Source organism: Panthera onca, chromosome A1 (genome assembly GCF_046562875.1).
Source record: "Panthera onca isolate mPanOnc1 chromosome A1, mPanOnc1 haplotype 2, whole genome shotgun sequence".
Lineage (NCBI taxonomy): Eukaryota > Metazoa > Chordata > Mammalia > Carnivora > Felidae > Panthera > Panthera onca.
This window is the reverse complement of record NC_138339.1, coordinates 118143224-118169840: the sequence shown is the minus strand read 5'-3', so window position 1 is coordinate 118169840 and position 26617 is coordinate 118143224. Positions and strand designations below refer to the sequence as shown.

At 40.7% G+C, this 26617-nt stretch overlaps 1 long non-coding RNA gene across 2 annotated transcripts in view; it reads right to left on the bottom strand.

The window, feature by feature from the left end:
- The window catches only part of LOC132681409 (uncharacterized), a 95962-nt gene extending 70224 nt beyond the window's left edge, over positions 1–25738 (bottom strand). For both annotated transcript variants that reach the window (XR_009611047.3, XR_009611048.3), the window contains exon 1: positions 24887–25738. This is a non-coding gene — a long non-coding RNA (uncharacterized LOC132681409). The remainder of the gene's footprint in view (positions 1–24886) is intronic.
- Positions 25739–26617: the final 879 nt, after the last annotated feature.

Genomic DNA, 26617 nt, shown 5'->3' with positions numbered 1-26617 from the left:
GAGTACATGCTATTTTCTCTCACCAACATCAAGAAGGGAACAAAATGTTTAGATTTTTTTCTTTTCTTTTTCACCTTAAAGGATAACTTACAATTTTTGTCTTGCAGAAACAAAAGCTAAAGTTGCCAAATTCCTCAAAGACATTTTCCTGCCTTGCCTCAGGCTTTTATAGTTGGTGGTGGGCATGAAGGGAGGTGAAACCCACAAAATGGAAGATTTCTCAGCCAAGGGAAATAATGTAAGCTGTAGTCCTGGGAACCATGGCCAGACATCTTCAAACCCAAATTGAGCCACAAATATACAGAACCACCTACCTTCATGGGCCAAGAAGGGTTTGGACAAGTTCATCAGTGGGGAGCAGTGTAAGGAGAGGTGTAAGGAGCTTTTCCCAAATGCAGAGAACTGCTAAGATCTACAGAGAGTTTTCACAGCCTTGTAAAGGGTTAGAAGCTTCTAGAATACAACTGAAATTGATTATCTCTTCTAGAAAAATGCAGAGATCAGAAAAGGCAGTATAAATCAGAGAAATAAAGATGTGACTTTTCTTGTACTTGAGAATTATGCAAGATAATACATGCCAACCACAGCAAATAGTAACTACAATTAAACCCAAAACAAGATTACTGTGTGTGTGGTTCTATGTATGATTCCTAGCCTTTACCATCATCCAATGAGGAAACTGTCATTACTCCTCTCCCCTCACCCCTCATTTGAAAATAGGCTATTGAGACTCACATTAAGAACTTTCCTAAGGTCTTAACTAATAGACTATAAAGCCACTTACCTGTCAGCACTAGACACAGCACTAAGCACATTGTTGGTACTAGTATATCTATTTCATTAATTAATTGGCCAGTTCGACAATCTCTTACTCAAGGAGTTTTAAACTAATTATTAGTTGGTATGGTGTACTATGGATCACTCAAGTGACTGACCTATTTAGTATATATGACTTAAGAAATCTACTACATATGAGACACTATAACCTTAGTGACAGCAAAATAAGACAGATACTATTCTCAACAAGCAACAATTCTAGGAGATAAGAGCATACAGAGAGATTGAAAGTGCAAAACACGACTTTGGAAATTTAGAGGAAGGAAATATCATGTTTACCTTGGGACACCAAGAAGAACTCCCCGCCCCCCCCCCCCCGAAGAGACATGTGACAAGTAATTTTAGGTTCACAATGCCAGTTTGAACCACCCAAATCTTGTTCATACTTTGATGAGGATGCCTAAACAATTATATTGTGTATTTGACTGTCATTAACTGGCCTAATTAATTCAAAACATTCCCACCTTCTCTCTTCTCAGATTTTTGCCTGAATTATATGGATAGCTTCATCAATTCTAGTCTTTATACAGGACAAGTAAACCCCCTTTTTCCCCAAAAAAAGGAAGAAATGAATGTCCACAGATGTTGCTCTCCTATGGACAGTTTTCATGCTGTGCTGACTCCCAAGAAAATATAAAATAATTTAAGACTACCTATGTGTAAAAATCCAAGTATCTATGTGACTGCCTGACCCTTACTCTTGTTCAGCCAAATCTACCCCACCTATTGGAGCTGGGAACAGGGTGGAGGCCTGAAATTATGTCCATATTACTTGAGTCCCCACCACCATGGGTGGTTAGATCCAGCCTGGTAGCTACTTTTGGTAGCTCAGACTGAGAAGATGGACATTTGGGAATTATGAATTGCCTTGCACCAGCATGAACATAGAACAAACAACTGGTTATGAGAGAAAAGGAAATAAACAAATATGAAGAAACAACCAGAAGCACTCATCTGTATGACCCAAAAGAGATAGAATTACCAAAAGGATAAATACCTTGGCTCCTGATGACTTTTCTGCTCCTGGGTCTAATCCCTGAGATTCTTATAATAATTCTCCTTGGTTTGCCTAAGCTAGCCAGACTAGCTACCTACAATCAGAAGAGCCCTGATATTCACATGGGACCAGAAGAAAAAAAATTACGTAACACAGACTGAACATGAGAGAAATCATTTTGTTCCATTAGGTGAAGCAAACAAAAGCAATTCCATTAAAAGGCAGAAGTTCATGAGATGTCACGTTCTGGCACTCAACAGCAGGCCCCGTGTGCTTTTACAGAAGACTATGGCTGACTGTGCCGCAGCTAGGACTGGGAAGGCACTGTGTCTTTCACACCCTCATGGTCACAGCAATTTGACAGCAGAGGCTAATGAATTCCACACTTGGACTTGGGATGCTTTTGCCTCCTTCAGCAATGGAGAAAGCCCAGCTGGCTTCTTCACTGAGGTACTGGAAAAAAAAAAGCACGCAGGAGGAAGCTGGTTTCCCAGGTCAAAAACAATTACTGAAAAATTCTATCCAGGAGCCACTTTCAAAAACACAATGTGCGCAGTAGGGAGGAAACAGGGAGCTGTGAGCGAAAACTCAGAGTAGAAATTTTATCTCTATTGGGATAAAACTTTTCTCTCTCTCTTTGGCTTCTGCTTCCATGATGTGGCCCTCTGTCTTGTCTCTTTTCTGACTTTCCTTGGCTACCTAACAGGCTGTTTTGTCTTGTTTCCACCAGAAGATATACATTCTGGGTAGGATCCGCGTCAAGCTCATTTCCACACTTTCAAATTGTATGGCATAGTGCTTCGCACAGAAAACATGCTCCATGGCAAATGAAGAAAAAGCCTCTGCCACTTCCTATCTACATAATCTTGGAAATTTTTCTGAACTCTCCAACCCTGATTGATCACCCTGAGTGATAATACTCCCTTCCGCTTGGCTAAATGACCATTGGGATGTATGTAAAGTGCATTCCATGATAAGCATACTACAGGTAGTAGCCATTACTGGCAGTGACTGGATCAAACTGTACCCTCTTCTCTCCTGCTTGTCATCACTGCCATACCTAATTTCTGTTTTAACTCAAGTGCCCCAGCAGCAGTGATTCATTCATTCTACCAGCAGAGAGAGCAAGGCCAGGTAGAGAGCACTAGCTACGGATGGTTAAGTAGAGGGTCAATGACCACATTGTGCCCAGCTTTGAAATGTGCAAAAATTACACCTGCTCATGCCAAATTACTAACAGCTTCTAAGTGCCTGATGCCACATTCATCACCATGTCCTGGAAAGATGCTGACCGAAGGTTTTCAAAAACTTCAAAAGACTCTTGAAATAATTGCATATTCATTAGGCAAATTAGTTCTAGATTATTTTTAAAACCATAACTTGGGGGGAAAAAAAAGACCAACAAAGAATTCAATAGAATTATGCAGGAGTTATGTTTAGAATATAAAAATGGAGAATACTGTTCATCCTTTTTGAAAGCATTAAATGATTGGGGGAGGGGGGGGAGTAGAGGAGGGAGAAGGGAAACTAAAAATAAAAAGCCACTTATAGAAAAAAAAATCTGTATGAAATTCAGACCACGGGAAGTATATAGAATTTCTTGATCAGTTTGTGTTACAGGAAAATGTACACAGTGTTCCCACCTCTGATGGGAAAGATCACTGTGAAAATACTAGCCACTTTCATCCTAACATTACATTGGCTGGAGTAGGTGGTGGAAACAGTCTGATCCCTGCAACGAATGTCTGCTGCGATCATGTTCAATGAGGAGACACAACCTGGTAGGATAGACTGGGCTACATTTTTTTAGACTTCACTATTCCTAAAATAAGTGGCTTCCACTTCACCCATATGTGTTAAAAGAGCAGAGAGTCAGGAAGAGCAAGGCCACCAATGAGTCATCGGGTGGCTCACAGCTTCCTGCCTTAAAGCCCATTACAAAATGGAAGAACAAGACCTAAACCATGGGCTATGGCAGGGCTCATCATGACCAGCGCAGCAAGAAGCGCAGATGCTGGTGTTCATCATGTGGGAAGGTTAAGGGAGGCACGCCACCCCTGAAGCCACATGTGGACAACATTAAGGTACAAATTGAAGAGCCTGGCAGTAGGTTCCTGTTACTTGCCAGTGCCCAACAGAGGCTGTTCATTTCACCAAATGCAAAGGGCTGGCTGCCTTTCACCTGGCAGAGAAATCAAGAGGCTTGTTCCAAAACCAAACCCATCTTTCATGATTATAAGCACAGTGCTACATTAGGATTGTGGAAGAGATAGGAATTTTAAAAAATGATCCGACAATTAAATGTATGATTACAAACCACAGCTAGTTCTATGAAGTACAGAGAGCCACAGAGAAAAATATGGGGCAATATTTACATTGGGGGAAGGAGAACAGGCAGACAAGATCAGCATTTTTTGGCAGTATGGCATAGTGGTTAAAAACCCAGTCACTGGTGTCCAGAAGGTTTCAATTTGAGCCCAATCTGGACCCCTTTCTAGCTCTGTGATTTTTAATTGAGGTAGGTCATTTTCCTGAGTTTCAGTACTCTCATTTGCAAAAACAGTACTAAGAATACCTAAATAATACCTAAAGACGCTGTGGTGTGAGCTATGTTACCTCCAAAATTTATAAGCATTTATTATGTACAATTGTTATTGCCAGACATGGAAGTCTAAAATATATCACATCAGTGTATTAGTCTGCTAAGGCTGTCATGTAAATACCACAGACTGAGTGGCTTCAACAACAGAGACTTATTTTCTCACAGCTCTGGAGGTTGTTAAGTCCAAGATCAAGGTGTTGGCATGGATGATTTCTCCAGCAGCCTTGCTCCTTGACCCGCAGATGACCACCTTCTCACCGGGCTCTCAGGTGGTCTCTCCTCTGTGTACACACATCCCTGGTGTCTGTGTGTCCAAATTTCCTCTTCTTAGAAGGACACCAGCCAGATTGGATTGGAGCCCACTCTAGAGGCCTCATTTTAAATTAATCACCTCTCTAAAGATCCTGTTTCCAAATATAGTCGCATTCTGAGGTCGTAGGGGTTAGGGCTACAATATCTTCATTTGGACGGCAGACAATTCCACCCACAACAACCGATTTACCATGAAAGCTAATTGATCAGAAAACATGCTGCTTAACCGACCAGTCGCCAGTCAGAATAAATACAGAATGTATAGAACAAACACAGAGAATTGATGAGAATTGATGCAAACAGGCTACTGTTACTGTTGTGATTACAACCATTCAGTGGGTTTTAGGAACACTGCCTTTTCTCAGGTATACTGCCAGGTTTTCAGACAGAGTGGTCCAGTGTTGCTTAAAGGAGAGTTTCCAGGAAGAAACGCACTCCTTGGCCACTGTCAACTCTTGCATCCTGCCTGCCCCTGGAATTAGGCAAATACCTGGAGCCTGTAAAAGCTACCTAGTGACAAGAGGGAGAGGACAACAGCTGCATAGCAAAGGAGAAAGAGAATCAAGGAAGACCTATATTTGAAGACAGAGTAAGAGTAAGAACATTTAATGGAGAGAGGAAAACCACCATGAAAAAGGCTAAGACAGCCTGGGGGCAGGACACCTGAGGAGGCCTGTATCCAGCTTTGGTTTGAGTCCCAGGTTTAGGACTCAGAACTTTCTCATGGTCACGAAGGGCTCCTGGCACAACTCATCCATGTTGTCCTGCTAAAAAGGTTTCTTTCTTCTCCTCTGAACCCAAATGGCCACCTTTGTTACCCTACTGTGCGGTGTCAGACTGAATATTGTAGAACTAAACCATATCACCTTCTTCTACATTATCTCCTCATTTGTTTCTTTCTCCTTGGTCAGCCTTTATTTGTCCTTCCTGTGCACAGTATTATGTCTCTTATTGATGCCTTCATCTCATCCTCGTAACCTCAATAGCTCTCTTATTTTACAGCTAAGATTTCGGAAGTTGCCAAAGGTCACACTAAAAAGTAAGAGCAGAGCTAGGACTTGAATCCAGATTACAGAGTAAAGCCCCTGCTCTGAAGCACTATGGTATCCTGTGACTGTATACCCAGGACAGAGCAAATGTCAAGGCACCAAGCTTGGGGCCAGGTCATGACCAGCACCAACATGTCAAAGACAGATAGTAGCCATGGGTGCTGTTGGCACCACTAGGGCACAAACAGGTACCATGGGGTCTGAGGTCAACTCTGAGATTTGAGGTCATGGTATTAAAAAGAACTGAGGATGAAGGGAAGCCTCAACATCTAAGAGCAAGGTTAGGGTGCAAGACAGGTGTGAAGAAAGTTGGGCTGTTCATCTTTGGCTCCTCCTCCCCTCCATTCCCCACATCTAATTCATCACAAAATATTTGTTCCACCTCCCACATAGTTGTCATTCTTTGACCTCTCCTCATCCTAATGACCACCCTCCTCAACCAGATGTCCCAGTTGGTCTCTCTACTTCCAGTTTTGCCTCTCAAACACTTTCACCGTCCTGTCGCCAGAGTGTTCTTTCTGAAATGTAAATCTGATTCTACCACTTTCCATCTCATAGGGCTTCCATAGCTCCCAATGGTCTTCAAGATGGTGGTGGTGGATGGCATGCTTTCAAAGCATTCAACCCTTTCTAACCCTGTCTCTTACTTCTGCCTTGTTTCCACTCTTTCATCAGTGTCCCTGATATAATACACAATGTTCTCTTTGTTTCCAGGTCTTGGCCAGTGTTCTGCCTGCCATCTAGAGCACATCTTCTATCACAATGCCTTCAAGTCTCAGCCTCGACAGAACTTCTCAGAAGCCTTCTCTGCAACACTAAAAATTTGGAAGATAAACTTGATCATATTGGAAGCTCCCCCTGCCCCACCCTTTCTTTCTACCCTCAACACTTACTACACAAAGGCAACTATAATCCTAATGATCTCACATCTGTTTCATGAGTGCTATGAAACACTGTCTTTGAGTGTAGAGATACAAGTTATGTGTGTTAAAAGAATAAAGCAAGACTGGAGGATAATTGCCTACAATAAACGTTAAGCAAATAAATATTAAGTAAACTTAAAAATATTAAGTAAATATTTTTCTCGGAAAAGCAAGAGGCTTGGTATATAAAAAAAGGATGGAAAGCCACTAATTCATAAAGGGAAGAAGTCCTGTTCTGCATAGAGTAGTATCACTCCATCACCTTGAAGAGAGATCAAAACACTTTAAACTCCTCTGCACCCCTGTCCCCAAGAGCTCCCATCTCAGAATTATGAGCAAACTCCTGTGGGCTTTTCTAAGGAAGAATCTAAAAAATGCTGCTTTATTTCTCTGGTGCCCCTGGTCCCTAATATCATCATTCTCTGAAAAATCTTTGGTCATTAATTTTCCAAGTTCAGTGGGAGTAGACAGCATGGAGATGTGTAACTTTTTAAACAAGCCAAACTCTTTTCTGCCTTTGTTCTTTCCCATGAGATAAAAGTAGAAGTCAGTTGAGCAAAATATACATTTAACCCTGCCTACTCTACCTCCCTCCAAGCCTGATTGTGTGCCCCTCTAGCATCCTGTTTTTACCCTATACAGTTGCCTCACCAATGCCCCACATACATTTAGACTGTAGGTTCTCTGAGGGTAGGAACCATGTCTGAGTCGTTTGTTAAATCCACTACCTAGCTTGATGCCTGTGTTTAGTGGTGGGTCCAATAGGTTGTTTCGAATTAATGTTTATGGTATACCCATACCATACGACCCATACCCATCTCTGCTAACTAGTAGGACATGGTTATCTCAAGTATTTTCCCTCACTGCTCACCCCCACCACACACTGCAGCCACAAGAGCTAAATGTGAGGAGGGTCTTCCCCCAACCATTAGGGACAGATTAGTGACATCCTCCTCATCTGCTCTAGAGACAAAGGTAAAAAAAAAAAAGAAATGAAAAGGCTCAATTAGAAGTGGAAAAAGCTGTAAACAGGCAGAGTTCATTTAGGGCTGCTTTGGACATTTTTTTTTAAACATCTAGACAAATTTTTAAATGTACGTGAGGTCCAATTCATGAAATGGGAAGCAGAACATGGGCTCAGAACACCAATTACTTGCCTATTTGTCTCTCCCAATTCTTTGAGAAAATTCAGTGAGCTAACTCCTAGCATGCCAATATAATAAAGTACCCAACATTTGGGTAAATTATAGATTAGCTGCATCAATTGTTCAGCTTTTAAAAAGAATTTTCCAAATAAAAAAGTTTTTTTTTTAAATTTTAGTGCATTTTGTTCAATGCCCTACAGTTTTGAAAAACACATCATAATAGAACTGAAATGGTCTTATGGCATTTTACCCACATTTGGTCTAATTTCCCTAATGTTTTTCCTGTCTGCTCTATTAAAGCAGGACAAACTGTCACCTTGAGATGAAGACAAAATGAAGTAATAACCATAGATTTTTTTTTAATTGTCACTCAAACCTGGAGGTACTAAATGACAACCAAAGAAACAGCCAGGCTTAACTGGGAAGGATGTGTTCTCACTGGTTATGACCACTTCAGAACTGTCATTTCACACGCTGGCTGTGTGACTAGGAGTGCTCTTCTGGGGGTGGGGGTCTCGGGTCTTCTGGGAGTGCTTTAAAAGGAAAGTGAAGAAGACAGGAGGTCAGTCTTAGCTGTGCCATTTGCTGGCTGCATGGTCCTAAAAAGCACATTGTCAGAAAACAATCAGACAAACCCAAACTGAGAGACCTTCTACAAAACAAGTGGCCCAGACTCTTCAAAAATGTCAATGTCGTGTAAGTCAAGGAAAGGCCAAGGAACTATTCTGAAATAAAGACAACTAAAGAGACATGACAACGAAACTCCATGCATGACCCTGGACCAGAATCCTAGATTAAGAGAAAGAAAAAATGCTATCAAGAACAATACTAAGGCAAATGACAAAACTGTCACTCTTCTGTTTATGTATTTTGTTACCTTTTCAGATTTTTTCCTTCCCATGAAAACTCCGTGAAGAGAAGAGCATTAAATTTATTTGCTTATATATCAGTAGCATTTAAGATACCTTCGATGATGTTTTTTTAAATTTTTTTTTTTTTAACGTTTATTTATTTTTTGAGATAGAGAGAGAGACAGAGCATGAACGGGGGAGGGGCAGAGAGAGAGGGAGACACAGAATCGGAAGCAGGCTCCAGGCTCTGAGCCATCAGCCCAGAGCCCGACGCGGGGCTCGAACTCACGGACTGCGAGATCGTGACCTGAGCTGAAGTCGGACGCTTAGCCGACTGCGCCACCCAGGCGCCCCTAAGATACCTTCGATGATGTTTTTGAATGGACAGATGAATGCTTGCATGGGATCAGCTCTGCCAATCCAATCATGTTCCACAAATACCAGTATTTCCTAATTCTGTGCTAGGTACTTTCCCATCAATTACTTCTTTCTGTTCTCTTCAAATAAATCAACTAAGTGACATGGATGCCATAAGCTCCATTTCACAGATTAATGATCAAACAGTCTCTCCTGGACCCTAACGTTATTGGCAAAACCAAGATTTGAACTAAGTTCCGACTCTCAACACTGTGTTCTTTCATCACATGGTGCAGTCTCAGGAGAGAAGGCACATTCAGCCGTCCCCTCTGATCCAATGCCTCTCATCAGTATCCGGAAATCATATGTGTAACGACTTGACAAGGCTGCATTTTCTTCTCCTGCTTATCTTTGACACAATGCCTTCAGCTGCTGAGGGTGATGGGAAGGATTTTAACCCGGTGAATCAATAGCTGATCCCTATCCACCTCCATCACTGGAGTGACATGTGGCAGCCTCAGAGACATCTCAGGTCTTGAAGGCATCTTGTTTGTTGCCCTTGAGTCCCACTTTGGCAATTTTCACAACATTAGCTTGTCCTTTGAATGGAAGATGAAACCCTCTGTAATCATTTAGGGCATGACTTCCATCACCAGAAATGGTGGCTGAAGTTTTGTCCTTGCTCCAAGAAAGTAAAATGAAAACACTGCTATTTTCTAACGACGTCTTTGTCAATTATTTAAGTTACCCATTAAATTCTTGGTACCACTTTCAAGGAGCTTGCAGTCCAGTGGGGGAAATAGGCCATCTAACAGTTAAATGAATACCTTTAAAAGGAAAGCACAGGATACCATGGGAAGGGGAGAGAAATCAATAAAGCCTTCCCAAGGAAAATGACACCTGGCTGGCACCTGAAGGATATGTGAGAGTTACCCAGATAAAAGGGGAGAAGTTCTCAGGATCCTTAGCAGAAGGAATTTAATGGCCTGAAGGTGACAGTGTAGGTAACACACGGGAAAAACATCAAAGAGCTCCATGTGCTAAGAGCTTAAAGTGCAAGCTTGGGACAGCAAGAGATACAGCTATAAAATCAGGCAGGGCCCTGAGCACTTAGGCTTTCTCCAAAGGGTAATGGGAAGCCAGTATTAATTCCCCATCAGGATGATCTTCAGGCTCATTTTGAATGATGGTTAGATAATGTGAGTGGACTGTGACTGCTTCTGTCAGGGTCTAGTCAGGAAACAAACTACACTAGTTATTTTAACAAAGATATCTTCCTGTAAAGAATTATGAGTCAAATGTTGGAAAATACAAAGACCGAGACATGGAGGGATCAATGTCCTAAGTGCAGGAAGCAGTGATTGCTTCAAGGGCTGCAGAAGCCAAGAAAGTGGCATTATCAAAATGTGTAAACTGAGAGGAGGGGCACTGGAGAGTTCCCGCCTAACTCTCTGAAGAGGATGCTGCATGGTTGGAAGTTGAGAAGATCCAGCAGAGTTGGGAGTTAGACTTCCCAAAAAAGGCTGGTTGGCAGGTGCACAAGTTTCTGAGATGGCGCCCTGAGACAGGCTGCTCAGGGTTAGACCAACTACTGGAGCCAATTGCTGCTCCTAGAACTATCACTGGGAAGGTGAGGAAGTTTGCTGCATTCCATCAACAGGTGAGAGCAAGGCCCTTCTTCCTCCTCCAGCTTCACACCTTCTTGACTCCCCTCCCTGACCAGTAGAGCCTCCCAAGAAGCCATGTGAGGAATGCGGTCAGCAGACTCCCAACCCCAGTATCACAAAGCTGAGCAACATAGACACCTGCTGCTGAGAGACAAGAGCTTACTGACCACTACCTCCAAGATCTGCAACCTTCCGTTTCCAAGGAAAGGGAAGCAAAAGAAGGAAATGGAACTCATCCTGGCAAGCTAATATACAAGGGAGGAATCTGGATGTTGGAAGAATCATGGCAGCCCTACTTTCACATACTGGAAGGGTTCAGTTTAATCAGGCTGAGTGAGAAGCCACATACAGGTGGAGTAAGTTAACTCCCATTCCCCTTACTTCTAGTTTCCCCTGTGGGCATTCCACCTCTTCTCTCACCTTAGCTCTTAGGGTGAAATACCAGGTTAGCCTAGCAGAGGAGCACGTGACACAGACCTGAGCCAGTCAGAATGACACATTCTCCCGGCCATGTGATGTTTGCAAACTGCTGCAGCTACATAGCAACCACAGGTGGAAAGCGTATTTGAGTATGGGTCTGTCACAACAAAATGCAAAGCCCAGAACCCACAAGTGTGTCCTGGTGACATTACTGGAGTCCTGAACTACAACTGAAGCCAAATGTACTATCTGGAATTTTCAGTTAAGGTAAACCATATATATATATATATATGTATATATATTTTGAAGTGAGGTTTCCTTTCATTTACTACCAAAAAATAGTAAAATCAAAAACATACTAATGTAACACCATTGCCTTCCATCTGTCTCTGCGCTCTTTCTCCATTTGCAGAAAACCTTTTCCTGTCCTCCTTTGGGATCACAGCACCAGCGGGTAAATGTCTTCGTACAGTAGAATACACCACTATTAAACAAAATGAAAATTGTTTAAATTCACTAGTAAGCAAAGAACTGCAAGTTACAAGGAGAACGATCTCATCTTAAGCTGCCCCTTAAAAAATAATCTTAAAAATGACAATAACCAATTCTAACAAAGTTATGATAAATCATGTGCATTTGGGTACTGTATATGACTGTGTAAATTGGTATAGCTATTTTGGAAATCACATTGCAATATGGATTAATGTCTAAAAGTGCTCAGTACCCTTGACCCAGTAATCTTATGCTCACACATTTATTGTAAGAAAGTAATTGCAGAGACAATGCTCTATCTGGCTTGACAATGCTGATAACTGTAGTTCATTCATGTCCTATTTGAGGACTTATTACTGAGCTGTGCACCATATTCTACATACAGAATACAGTGTTCTTACCCATTTTAGGGAGCTACATGGTATCTCTGTGCATAATAATGAAGCATGGCTTTTCTTTTGGATTTTATACTCATCTTTTTTATCTCTTTTATAGATAACAGTTACTCCTATGTTGCATTCTGAATCTTTTGCATGTTTACAATTCATTTCTCCAAGAAGACTTGAGGTTCCTTAAAGTACAAGCTCTCATCTTTACAACCATCCAATATTCCAGTCAACAAACATGTAGCATGTACCTACTATGTACCCCACACTGCACGGTAGCTAGTGCAGAACCGTGCACAGCCGGTGACGAATAAAGAGACTATGACAAATGTCCTTCTGTGAATATCCATGCTCAGAAAAGTGGTCAGTAGAGCCAGGACTAATCCCAAGTCAATCAATCCTAACAGAATTCCAAGCAGCTTCAGAAATTATCTCTGACTCATCAGTTTCTCCCAGGGTGCTAAAAGCTTCACACCAAGGTGGCCTATTATTGCATATAGTCAGCTGTCCATTTCTGGAGCCCAAGGATGACCAGAATATAGGCTGCCTGTGTAGACTTCAGCTTCCCTGGACTCCAGCCACTCTGGGGATTGAAATTTCTTCAACAGTTCATGCTGTTCTCTAACTCTGTGTCTTTAAACATTTTCCTCTCTGTCTAGGATACCAGGTCCCACCCTGGCTACCTGATGAAGACATTCGTCAAAGCCAAACACCAGTGAGCCCTCCCCTGTGCTATTTGCTCTAAACTTCTTCCCTGATGCAGGATAATGCCATTCCTTGCATTTATTATCATTCGTGACAAATATCACATGGTCTCCAATTACTTCTTTATCTGGCTAATGTTTCCAGAATACCATGAAATCTAGGAGGTTGTCTTTTACCCTTGTATTCCAGCATTTACTATAGTACAGACACAACGTGCTCAATAAATGCTTGTTCGATTACTGAATAAATTTTACAACTGCACTTGAATATTTTTGAAGGCTTTAGTTGTTCGGATAAAACTTTCTACGTTTTCCTGTCCAGCCAGTTCCGCAAGCTTGTATGTATACATACAAACAAATATAGACATACATGCGCACACACACCCCGAGACCTCAGGCCCATATGCTGTATGTTTTTTAGTATCAGCAAGGGGAGTACCTGCACCATGCATCAATCACAGGAGTTTGGGCTGACACTTCAGGAGGTAAAAATGTTCAGTGTTTTCACCCTAAGCATGACATTTTGTCTAATGATGTTAATTTTGCACCATCAACACTTTATACTACCAAAAAAAAAAAAAAAAGTAAATGCTTGTCAGGTCAACAGTTACAAATGGCTAAGGAGAGATAGATTAATTCCTGCAACAGTGAGTTTGAATTATCCAGAAGACAAGGATTTAAAAAACAATTTGACATAGATTAATTAGCTCTATGTCTCCATAAAGCAAAATCTTCTGTTTGGACTGAAAGGCACTTCAGTCTGCATGTAGTGTTAAGTATACAGATATCGTTTACTTGACTTGCTCAGTCTTTACCTCAATTTTTATTCTGAATTCTCCATTATCATTTAGGGCTCGTCCCATAGTTACAGAATGCCTCCATGTAGGAACACATTTTCACTTGTATGTGGTTGGTTACCAACCCTATTTTCATGAGAAGCAACCACTGAATACAAGAAAATACAGGCAGACCTCACTTGAAGACATTCACGAGGCAGCTGCCTACTACTCCAGATGTGTAAAAAAGTCTATGTTTCAAAACTGTTCCCCATAGGGGCGCCTGGGTGGCTCACTCAGTTAAGCGTCCCACTTCGGCTCAGGTCATGAACTTGAGGTTTGTGAGTTGAACCCCACATCAGGCTCTGTGCCGACAGCTCAGAGCCTGGAGCCTGCTTCGGAGTCTGTGTCTCCCTCTCTCTCTGCCCCTCCCCTGGTCATGCTCTGTCTCTCAAAAATAAGTTAATGTTAAAAAAAAAAAATTTAAAAACCTGATCCCCGTAAATTCCTTAAATTACCATATATACTCAAGTTGAACTTTAGATACCAGGTTGAGAAATTAAAGTAAACCATCATACAGGTGTGAAAAGATTTGCCCTCCAGTTGCTTTATTGTAGAATTGTTCATAGTAGAAAAAAATAGTATAATTCCTAACGTTTTTTAAAAAATATTTTTCAAGTTTTTTATATTTTGAGACAGTACTAGTGGAGGAGGGGGAGCGGAAGGGAGAGGGTGAGAAAGAGAGAGAGAGAGAGAGAGAGAGAAGAGAGAGAGAGAGAGAGAGAGAGAGAGAGAACCCTAAGCAGGCCCCATGCTGTCAGCGCAGAGCCTGAAACCGTGAGATAACGGCCCAAGCCAAAACCACATTTAACTGACTGAGCGACCCAGGTGCCCTCTAACTTTTCTTTTAAATAAAAAAATTAGAGTGCTCAAGTACTCAAACACTATTTAGCCTTTCCAAATAATATTGTAAGAGAATGCAGAACCATTGGGAAGATGTTCTTGATTTAGTGATATGAGAGGAGAAAAAAATAACCCAGTCATAAGCAATATTTGGAGGCAGCAAAAATTGAGATTAATAACATGGATGAGGGAGCCTGACTGCCTTGGTTCAAATCCCAGTCTTACTAGTCACTAGCTATAGGACTTCCACCAAGTTATTTAATTTGCTGGTGCCTCAGTTCCCTCATCTGTATAATGAGGTAATACTAGAACCTACATCACAACGTGTTGCAAAATACAATTAAGTATAAATAAAACACTTAGAGCTTGTAACATAAAAAGTACAACATAAACACTGGCTCTTAACCCATTTGCTACTTGATGGCCAGCAGGTGCCTTGTGGAAAGTAAAGAAACGGTAAATATTGCCCGCAATTAGGACCTAGCTTCGTGGTTGCGTGGTTAGTGTACATTTTTGTCAGGGTTCAAAGATGAGTGACTGGCTCATTTTACAGTATTTGATGTCTCTTGAAATACAGGGAAATAATTTATCAATCTATTAAGTTACTTGTGTCCTTAAGCTCTACTTTTACAAATTTTTCTAGTGAATGTTGGATTCGAGCCCAAGAACTCTCCTTTGAAATTTAGCTGCAGTTTCCTTGGGTGCTCTGGAATGTAGGGAATGTCTTGAATAGCGTCACTGAGACCATCCCTTTCTTCATGTGAGTATTTGGCTTAGAAGAACATATATAGCTCAGTTCTGGCCAATGGGGCACAAATGTAAGTCTGATAAAGGTGGGACTGTTTTGGAAAGGTTTCTTTCGTCTTCCAAGAACGGCGTAGTCTTATCCGTCCTATCCTTATATTATGGTATGGGGCTGTTTCTCCAGCCCGGCCCCCTTTTAACTTAAGCCACGGAAAGCATCCTGATGAATTCTGGCTGGACCACGTGAAGTAAGGGAGAGTTCATGAAGCAACTGTGTGAATGAGGGTGGGGTGACCAAGTTTCCAGAGGTGTGGAGAGTATGGGGCTGAGCTTAGTTTAAAAGACAGATGTGGGGGCACCTGAGTGGCTCAGTCAGTTAAGCAACCAATTATTGATTTGGCTCAGGTCATTATCTCACAGTTTATTAGTTTGAGCCCCATGTGTGGCTCTGGGCTGATAGTGTGAAGTCTGCTTGGGATACTCTCTCTCCCTTTCTCTGTCAAAATAATAATTATTTTTTAAAGACAGTGTCCCAGCAACTAAAATGGGAGGTAGGAAGGGTTTCAAAAACTGCCCTGTTTCCTTAGGGTTGAGGATCTGGGAAGGGATGCCTGTGATGAGACCATGAAAAACTTTGGCCACTGAGCCAGCCTGAGTTTGATCCCATATTTGCCATTTTCTGGGCCAGTTGCTATGTTGGCTATTTTTCCAGGCTCAGCTGGGCTATTGGTAAGTGTGTATGTGTAGAGAGATAATATAACATCCAACTTAGGTATGTTAAATACTCCATCCTGTTCCCAGTTTACCCAAATTCATAGCCTTTCAGGGTGTTAATGTTGGGTATGAATAATTTACCTACCTTTGCTCTGCTCTTGTTCTCACCACAGATGCTACCTCCCCCAAGAATATTTCTCCATCTTCAGGGGCACCTGGGTGGCTCAGTCGGTTGAGCGTCTGACTTTTGCTCATGTCATGATCTCACGGTTCGTGTGTTTGAGCCCTGCATCAGGCTCTGTGCTGACAGCTCAGAGCCTGAAGCCTGCTTTGGATTCTGTGTCTCCCTCTCTCTCTGCCCTTCCCCCACTCACGCTCTGTCAAAAATAAATAAACATTAAAAAAATTAAGATTTCTCCGTCTTCAAATGGAAGGAGAGATCCCGTTATTCTCTATAGGCTTCTACGCACATTCTGAATAATTTTAATGGTAGAATTTTTTATATCTGTGCTTGAATTCTGTATTCAGTACCCTACAAAACTCCAAGATAATAGGGACATACTTGTTTGATCTCACTTCAAAGTGAAAAATTTGGGGCCCCTGGCTGACTCAGTCAGATGAGCACATGATTCATCATCTCAGGGTCATGAGTTTGAGCTCCACGTTGGATATAGAGATGACAAAAGGAAACTATCACTGGTGAGGAGTAATACTAAATAGATTGCTGACATCTGGAATGTAACCGTTCTGAAAGCAATAGCAATGCCAGGCATGTAGTAGGTTTTGAGTCAAGATTTCTTCAATGAGCAAATACTTGAGTTCTTGTGGATTGTAATCGAAACTGAGACTTCCTTTAGACTTAAAATGGAGATTTCTATGTTTGAGCTTGCAAAGAGGCATGGATGCTATTTTTGTTAATAAAACCCAAAGACCCGAATTTCTCATTTTTCATTGCTTTGCAAACCCCAACATCTCTAAAACCATCTTTGCATGTAAGGGGCATCAGGAGAATCACAGGTTCTCCTATGTGAACTTAGAAGTAAAGTAGGCTGCAAATTTTTAGTCATTTTTATTTTGGAGTGTCAGATAACTGGCAGCTGAAATCGAAACAACTTCAAATGTCACAAAATGTCTTCTTTTGATTCCTCTCAAGCATTAAATGTATTAAATCCTTAAAGGCACAGTGTGCATGTCCCAACTCACTGTGAATTTAAGTGGTTAGAGTGGCAGACTCCAGAGACTTTAATTTTTTAAGCTTATTTATTTCGAGAGAGACAAAGGGTAAGGGAGAGGTAGAGAGGTAGAGAGGTAAAGAGGTAGAGAGAGAGAGAACTGTGAGATCATGGCCTGAGCTAAAACCAAGTGTCCAGGCTTAATCCACTGAGTCCCCCAAGAGTCTGGGGGGCTTAATCCCCCAAGAGTCTTTTCTTATTTAAAAAGAACGCAATTAGGACAATTTTCCTCAAATTTGCAAATTAGTTTTTCAGATGGCATCATGGTTAAGAGCAGGGGGTCAAGAGAATTCACCTGTAAAGGGCCAAATTAGTATTGTGACTATAAGGTTTTATACTTGGTCAAGTTCAGCATCCCTAGCTCACAGCCTGGGACCGAGCATATACACAGTGCTCAGTAACTCTTGGTGGAATTTTACTTGTATATTATGTTTTGGTTCCTACCCCACCCCCACCCCCCGCCCCAACCAATGCAGAAGGTAAAATAAATGACTGCAAGACCTTTTGTGTATTCTCACATAGTTGATACTTAAAATATTTAAGTGAATAAATGAGTCACTTTTCTGAATGCCAATAGGGATAGTTGATGCCAGGAAACAAAACATTAAACAAAACCAGTCTTCTCTTACTTGATATCAAGTAAAATCTGCAGATGTTTCATATTATAATAGGCCAGTTTTAAAAAATGTGATTTTTAACTCAAAGTTATGAGCCTTTAAAGTTACAAAAAATGTGGTATCTTTATTCTAGAACAGTTAAAAAAATGCCCTTAAACACCAATGAGTTAATAATGGCTATTATTTGGGGGCATATTCTGCAAAGTTTTTTTCTCGAGTGTAATATACTAATATATTGTATTTAAAAACAAACCTTGTAGAGGCACCTAGGTGGCTCAGTCAGTTAATCATCGACTCTTGGTTTCGGTTCAGGTCATCAAGTTGCAGTTTGTGAGTTCGAAGCCCTCATCAGGCTCCGTATGGACAGTGCAAAGCCTGAGGGATTCTCTCTGCTCCACTTGCTCACTCTATCACTCCCTCTCAAAATAAACTTAAAAATTTTTATTTGATTAAAAAAACAAAGATCTACTGTAAAGTCACTCAACCTTCATGTCCTAGGGCCTATTCCAAATGCAAAGTTTCAGGCCCCACCCTCACACCTGCGGATTCAGAATCTGCATTTTGAAAACCACCAGGTGAGTCATGGGCCCAATAAATTCAATGCCCTAAGAAACTGATTCTTCAGATTAGAAGGAAGGAAACAACCTATACTAAGTGCCTGTGGGCCAAGCATTGTGCCACTTGAATAGGATTATGTTTCTTTTAATCACACAATGATCCCAGTTTCATACCCACTATATTAATATATAGGTGAGGAACCTGAGACTCAAGGAAATACCTTGTCCACAATCCACAGCCCATTAGGGGGAGGGCCAGGATTGGACCCCAAGGACCCCAACACCTCTCAATCTGCCCTTCCTGCATTCATGTGGGGAGCTCAAAGGAGGTGGAGAACCACAGCGTCAACGTGGAAGATGGCTCAGGGGACCTTTAGGAATGGAGCTTACAACTGATGTCAGAAACAGAGTCATTTCTATTTTATACATTCAAGCTTTTAATAGGCTACATTAGGGCACAAGAGATGTGGGATCCATAATGTTGTCTGTCAGAAATTACATTTATTTAACCTCTTTTAATTAAGGATGTGTAGCATCCTTAGGAGGTTTGCCCAAAAAATGCTGAAATGGCAGCTTTGGAATCACGTTCCTCATCTGTAATAAAAGTGCAGACAGAAATTAGTCTCAGGGCAACTGCTAAGCCCTCAGTCAGCTAAAAAGCAATGGAGGCTCTGACTCAACACTGAGAAATGTCCATCTTTTCAAAACAAGGAAAGACCGAACTATACTCAAATCAAGTCAGAAAAAAAAAAAAAAAAATAGGACTTTCAGGATGGTTTTTATCAGGTGTTGTCAGATTCCAGTAAGGGATAACCCAAAATGCACGGAAGGGGTGGAAAAGGCCATTGGAGACCAGCAGAATACAGACAGCATGCACTCTATACATCTTTGTTCTGTTCCAGGTTTTATTCCTTTCACCTCAAAAGGGACCTGGCACATAGCAAACATTCAGTCAACTGTTAGCCAATAAAGGATTATTAAATATATCCAGCATGGTTCCAGGAAATCCAAGGCATTCCATAGGGGTGTCTGCAAACAATTCTGGGGGTCATGGGTGGCTAGGGCGGGCTTGTAGCAGCAGCTCCCCACCAGCTCCCTTCCATCCAGACCATGCCCTGTGGTATGTACCTGGCTTGTAATGAATATTTGCCTTCAAGAGTCTCTTCACTTCCAAGTCCACAAAAGGTTGGAAACCCCTGATACAATAAAACAAGATGCATCAAGAAAGAAAAGGATCTTAACTCTGTTAGCTGGGGAACCTTGAGCAAGTCCCTTCCCTTCCCTGGGCCCCAGTTTCACCCTTCACAGAATAGTTCGAGTTTAGTTCCATTATCTTGAAAGGTCCTTCCAGTTCTAGCATAGTTTTAGTTCATCATTTTAATTATCATCCAAGTTCATTTTTTCTTTCTTCTTCATATTGGTCTCATTTGCTTCATTTTCTTTACAACAAGCCTTTATTTTTTTGTAGGAAGACGTATTTTCAAAGACATATAAATTAAACTAAAAAAATCCCTCCCAAGTATGCCCTGCATTTGCATTGCTTTTAACCAAAGCTAGCGGAGATGTTTTTCCACGTTCTCGCCTGGGGAGAACAGAATTTAAAGTCATGCTGTAGGGAGAGCTGGAGCCTTCAAAAGCAAGTAATGCTTAATCTGTTCTATTTCTGAAGCACAAAATAAAACCAAACAAAAAAGAGAAATAAGCTACCGCTTTGCCAGTGCCAAGTTCCCTCATGCATAAATAGAGATCCATCCAGAAAAACAGCCTTCTCAGTCGGGTGGGACAAATCCTTGTGTGCTTTTGTGGAAAATTCCCCATACTGGCATCAAGGACATGGTCTACAGCTGCTGCCAGGTATGTCCAGAAAACCACCACACAAGTTTGGAGATGCCATGCTCTCTGCCAGGGCAAGTGAAAGAAAAAGCTTCCCCATCCCTTGATCCCAAGGAATAAGGACAGCTGACAGCTCCTGAGCTGACTCCAAGACCATACAGAGAAAACCCTGTTTGTCAGAGGTCTGATTTTAGACCTTGAGTCTCCATTTTTTGTGTGTGCTTTTTACTGGCCCACCAATGCCCTCTCTAACCTCATTCTGCCCACAATGAATTTGAGTGCTTAGTGCTGCTTCCTCATGGACTTAGGGCTGTCCTCGCTCCTTTTTCCTAATACCTCCTAACGCACAGAGCCACAGTCATTGCCAAGTATAATCATATGGCTTCCTGTAACATCTCTCCCAGGTCGTTAGACTTTAATGGGAACCTAAGAATCATTTTCTACTTATGGAATTTCTGATTTTGGGCAGATTGGTGCAGGGAAAGCTCCTGGATCCATGTGAAATCAGACATCATACCTTTATCACTCAAAGTCCAAGACTGGGACTCTTTTTGCTCTTTATCTACATATTCTCTCTAGGAAAGCCTGCCCAAACCCCTGGCTTTAAATACCACATCTATTTTAAGGTCTTCTAGATCTCTCCTGGCAATCCATACTCATCATCGAATCTCTACTTGTCACTTCTGGCTGGTAATCTAATAAGAACTACTAGATTGCCCTCATCTTGAAGGGCAAGAGTTCTTTCTGCATTTCTTTTTAATGCTATACAGATTTAACACCCACTCAATTACTCAACCAAAAAAAAAATCTCCAAGTTATCTTTGGGGTTTTTTTCCCCTTTATGTCCCACCATCAATTCAATGGTAGACGAAACTATCTTGCCAAGAATCCCAACAACACTTTCTCTCCTTCTCCATTACCCCTAACCTAACCTGAGCCATCATTTCTTGCCCATTTTCATCCCCCCCTTACTGATCTCCCTAAAATCCATTTCCCACAGAGCAGCCAGTTAAAAGCGCAGAGTGCAAAGAGACAGAGTGCAAAGAGGGGAGGAGAAGAGAATGAGGGAGACACAGAATCGGTAGCAGGCTCCAAGCTCCAAGGGGTCAGCACGGAGCCCCATGCGGGGCTTGAACCCATGAACCATCAGATTATGGCCTGAGCCGAAGTCGGACATTCAACCAACTGAGCCACCCAGGCACCCCCAAAGTTGGGTTTTTTTTTTTTTTTTTTTTTTTTAAAACAAAGACTCAACCAAGTCACTCTTTCCTACTTAAAACCTTTCAGGACTTCCCATCACACTTAGAAGCAAATTCAAACTTCCTGCCCTAGCTTACAAAGTCCTACATGATCTGATGCCTGTTTTCCTGTCAGACCTCCTTCTGCTCCCATTTCCCCCACCATTATGTACCATCACTGGCCTTTTTCCCCTCTACTTCACACGCATCAAGCTGGTTCCTGCTTTGCAGACTTCAAGTGAAGCTCATCACTCTTCTGAAATGTTCCTCCCCAGGAACACTTTCCTGGTTTACTCATTTGTTGGCTTAAGTCTGAGACTAAGATATTAAAATGCAAAACCCAAGATCTTCCCCATTGTTCACACAGTTTCTCTCTCTCACACTGCATCACACATGATGGGCTCTCTATTGATATGTATTTAATGAATGAATGGATGGTCTTGACTCATCCCTTTAGTAGACACATTGATTTGGGTAGGGACCCCAACCTCAGGGTGCTTGGGAACCTCTTTCTCATCTTGAAGGGCAAGAATTCTTCTCTCTCTGCATTTCTTTTTAATGCTATACAGATGTAACATTAAAGACACTTTGAAAATATGAAAAGGCAACCCGTAATACCATCATCATAGCAAATCGGTTCTGTTCACACACAAATTATTTCCTTTCACTTTTTATTCACAAGCATATGTAGCTTTCACAAAATTATCACCAAAGGTTGTATACTGTTTTACTGGGTTGCTTTTCATACTTACTATTCTAAATATTTTCTAGGCCACTACGTATTTTTGTAATATTAATGATAGCTAACATTTTGGAGTTTATTTGCCAGGCATAGTTCAAAGCATGGGTATTGTCTTGTCTTACCTGCACAGTAACTGAAAGGAAGGCAGTATTATTTCCATTTTGTAGATTCCCCCTCTAGACTAGGCCTTACATATGCACAATGCATTTATCAACCAATTTCAGTAAGAGATTTTTGTCAAGAATGACCAGCTACAACATATATCCATCAATAACAGAATGCATGAATCAAAGATGATGCATCTGGTCTGTATAGATTTTATTGTTTTTAAAAATAATTACTCAGAAACATGTAAGATAGGTTTGAAACATCTAAGAAAAATATAAAAATAAAAATAACATTTAAGAGAAAGAAGAAGGATCCCACTAATACTTATTTTAAAAAGTCATGTGCAGTGAAGTAAAGGAAGACCACATATTGCTTAATTCCATTTACAATGAAATATTCAAACAACACAAATTCACAATGATGGAAATGTTATTCATGGTTGCCAGACATGGCTCAATTTGTGAACACACTAAAAGCCACTGTTATGTGGGTTGTATTACGAGGAAGAATAGATTTAAGAAGTAAATGAAGCAGTGGTGTAACACATACATATGGATTTAAATATAAAGAAAAGGGATAAAAAGGATGCACAGAACATGGTTCATTGAAGAGGAAGGAAGTGGAGGCAGGAAGAGGAAATCTCAGTGTCTCCCCCTGTAGTTCTAGGTCATTTGAATCATAGGCTGGGAATAATTCACAAAATGTTTTGATTACTTCTTTAATTTACAATAATCCACTGTGTAATAAATAACAAATTTTAAAATTCAAGTCAAATAACTAAAATAAACACGGATTTTTGTCAGCCCACCCGGCTATTAAAATGAAGAGAAATTATACAAATAAGAGGATTTAAGGGTCACGTTTCTCCTCCCTTGATCATTTGGCTTCAGAGACCGAGTATTTTCTCCATGGTTTTAACAGACTACTACATTAAAAATATCCACACAGGGACACCTGGATGGCTCAGTTAGTTGAGCGTCAGACTCCAGTTCAGGTAATGATGTCATGGTTCCTGAGTTTGAGCCCCACATCAGGGTCACCACTGTAAGCCTGTCAAGTCAGAGCCAGCTTCAGATCCTGTGCCTCCCTCTCCATGCCCCTCCCCGACTTATACTTTCCCCAAAATAACTTTTTTTTTTTTTTTTTAAATATCCACATATACAAGGTGCCTGGGTGGTTCAGTCAGTTAAGTGTCCCAACTCTTCATTTCAGCTCAGGGCATTATCTTGGGATTCTTTCTTTTTCTATCTGCCTCTTCCCTGCTTGCACACACATGCTCCTTCTCTCTCTCTCACAATAAATATAAAGTTTTTTTTAAATATCCACACACAGGTGCTGACAGCTCTCAAATAATCACACTAAATAAAGCTTTATTTTCCTACTTTTACCTCACCCAAAAGTACAAAATGACAAAGTAAAGTGGAGGCTTTCTACTTAGAAGAACCAACATAATCTAGAGACAAACTATTATAATAAATGAGAGCTTAACAATTCTGCTGATACATGATTGACCTACAAAGATCAATAGTATTAGTCAACATCAGCAATGACCAATTCGAGAATATAAGATACGCAACAAAAATAGAAGGTAACTTAGGAATTAGGCTAAGCAGTAAAACCTCAATACCCCTCTAGAAAACAATTTTAAAGTCTAATGAAGGTCATTAAAGATGTTCAGAATACATGGAAGTTCCGACAGTTTTTTACATGGAAAATTTTCCATCACTAATCTGTCAATTTCCAACTTTCAACTTCAACATTTTGAGAAAGAGATAGTATTTACTTCAAAATTTACATCGAACAAAAACGTATAGGTCTATATGTGGCTCAGTCAACTTTAAAACAAAAACTAAAAAGCTGGCAAGCACATGCTAAGACACACTCTAAAGCCATAATAATAAAATAAACTAATGGAGCAGAGTAAATATCTTAGAAACACTTATGTGTATATGAATACCTCGTATGTGACAAAATGCAAGTAAGTAAGAAGAGAATTGTTTAAGGGAAGGTAATGGGAAAATTTGTTCACTACATGGAGAAAAATCAAACTATAAAAACGTCATAACGCTATATAAAAAGCGAGACTGTTGATAGGTTTGAGATATAAAGGCAACAAAACTATAGTGTTAACTGAAAAAAGTTTGTTGGACTTCATAAACAAAATAAAGTAACAAAAGCATATATGGGGAACCTGACTGGCTCAGTCGGTAGAGAATGTGGCTCTTGATCTTTGGGTCCCGAGTTCAAACACTATGTTGGGTGTAGAGATAAAGTAAACTTAAAAAAAATAAAAACAAAAAGCATATACTATGAGGGAAAGGAGGGGAAAGGTGATTGATCCAGTTCGGTCACATTTAAGAATTTCTGTTTCTGGGTGGGCCCAAGATAAGCGTAACACCTAAATAAGAATCACTCTACAATTTTTTCAAACAAGCTACACAGATTAACTGGAAAAACAAATAAAACCACAGAAAACCCAACACTTCAGCCTAACTACCAGACTAAGAGCACTAGCTCCCCCAGCAAGCATTTGTGGAGAGTGAGAGAAGCCCAAGAAAACTGGGGAGAGAGAAGGGGATACTGGCCTTGTACATGGAGGGCAAGGAGAAACTGAAGAAAGAGGCAGGTACAGGCCACTTGTCATGGGTAGGTAGAAAATTTAACAAACAAGATAACTTACGTACGCAGCTTCTCACAAACACTGCAAAACTAGAAATCATCCACACGCACCTCCCCCATCTTAAGAGTTTATATAGAGGCCTTAACTGGATTCAGCAGATGTTCTCAAGAGCTCACTGCTCTCTCAACGCTGTGCCCTGGAAAACCGCTTCAGCTGTGGAAGAGGTGGGAGGAAGGGAGGAACCTCTGATTGCCTGGGTTCCAGCCCAAAGGTGAACCAAAGGTCATATCCTCTTGAAGTTCTCCTCCAACAGGGGTGTAGTTGCCTAAGATTGATTAAAATCACCTCTGGAAAGAGAAAGTCCATACTAATTGTGACAAAACTCAGTAAGAAGAAGTCATTTGTCACAAATTTTTGTCACAACTGGCTGGCTCAGTCAGAAAAACATGCGACTCTTGATCTCAGGGTTTTGAGTTCAAGCCCCACGTTTGGTGTAGAGATTACTTAAATAAAAATTAACAACAAAACAACAAAAGAATGACTACAGAAAAGAGATGTAAAGGTGTGCAGGAGCCCAGATAGCAACCTCAGGAAGATACAATATCTCAAGGGAAAAGAAACACGTTACAGTCTGGGATAGTGAGGAAAAAAGCAAGCTTGTGAAGGAAATTTGGTATCCTACAAAACAAAAACAAATTTTTAAATTGGGAAATACCCAGCAACTTTCCTGCTATGATAGATACAGACAGATAGACAGACAGAAAGATCATCAATAGATAGAAAGATATCCATTACTGATGCATAGGGGCACTTGTACCCCAATGTTTATGGCAGCACTCTCAACAATAGCCAAATTGTGGAAAGAGCCTAAAAGTCCATCAACTGATAAATGGATAAAGAAATTGTGGTTTATATACACAATGGAATACTACGTGGCAATGAGAAAGAAGGAAATATGGCCCTTTGTAGCAACGTGGATGCAACTGGAGAGTGTTACGCTAAGTGAAATAAGCCATACAGAGAAAGACAGCTACCATATGTTTTCACTCTTATGTGGATCCTGAGAAACTTAACAGAAGACGATGGGGGAGGGGTAGAAAAAAAAAAAAAAAAAAAGAGGTTAGAGTGGGAGAGAGCCAAAGCATAAGAGACTCTTGAAAACTGAGAACAAACTGAGGGTTGATGGGGGTGGGAGGGAGGGGAGGGTGGGTGATGGGTAGTGAGGAGGGCACCTTTTGGGATGAGCACTGGGTGTTGTATGGAAACCAATTTGACAATAAACTTCATATATTGAAAAAAAAAAAGATATTCATTAAAGATGCTGCATTTCACTTCACAAACATAAGAGGAAGTTCCCAAAATAAACAACTTGCAATCTTCCCAAATTGCCAATCCGATCCACAAAATAGAGACTCCAAAACAGTCTACATTTATACAAATTTGGAAAAATAAAACTGAAATTTAAAATTGAGACATTGAAACTGGTGAACATTCTCCCACACCGCCCTCAAAACAACAGCAAAGCAAAAGAAACTATATAGCACAATACTCCAAACCAAATCCAGTATTTTCAAGCAATCATTGGAGAATATGAAAAACACCTGAATCAGATTATCAAAATCTAAGGAACCAGATGGACATAAAACAGGAAGAATAAAGTAAAAGCTGATGAAATGAAATAGAATAAAAAGAAAAAAACTCATCTCAAAATAAAAAAGAAAACTGCAAGTTGCCCTAGGAAGTTTATAATTGGATGAACATTTAATAAAAGGAAAGGAAATGGAAAAACAA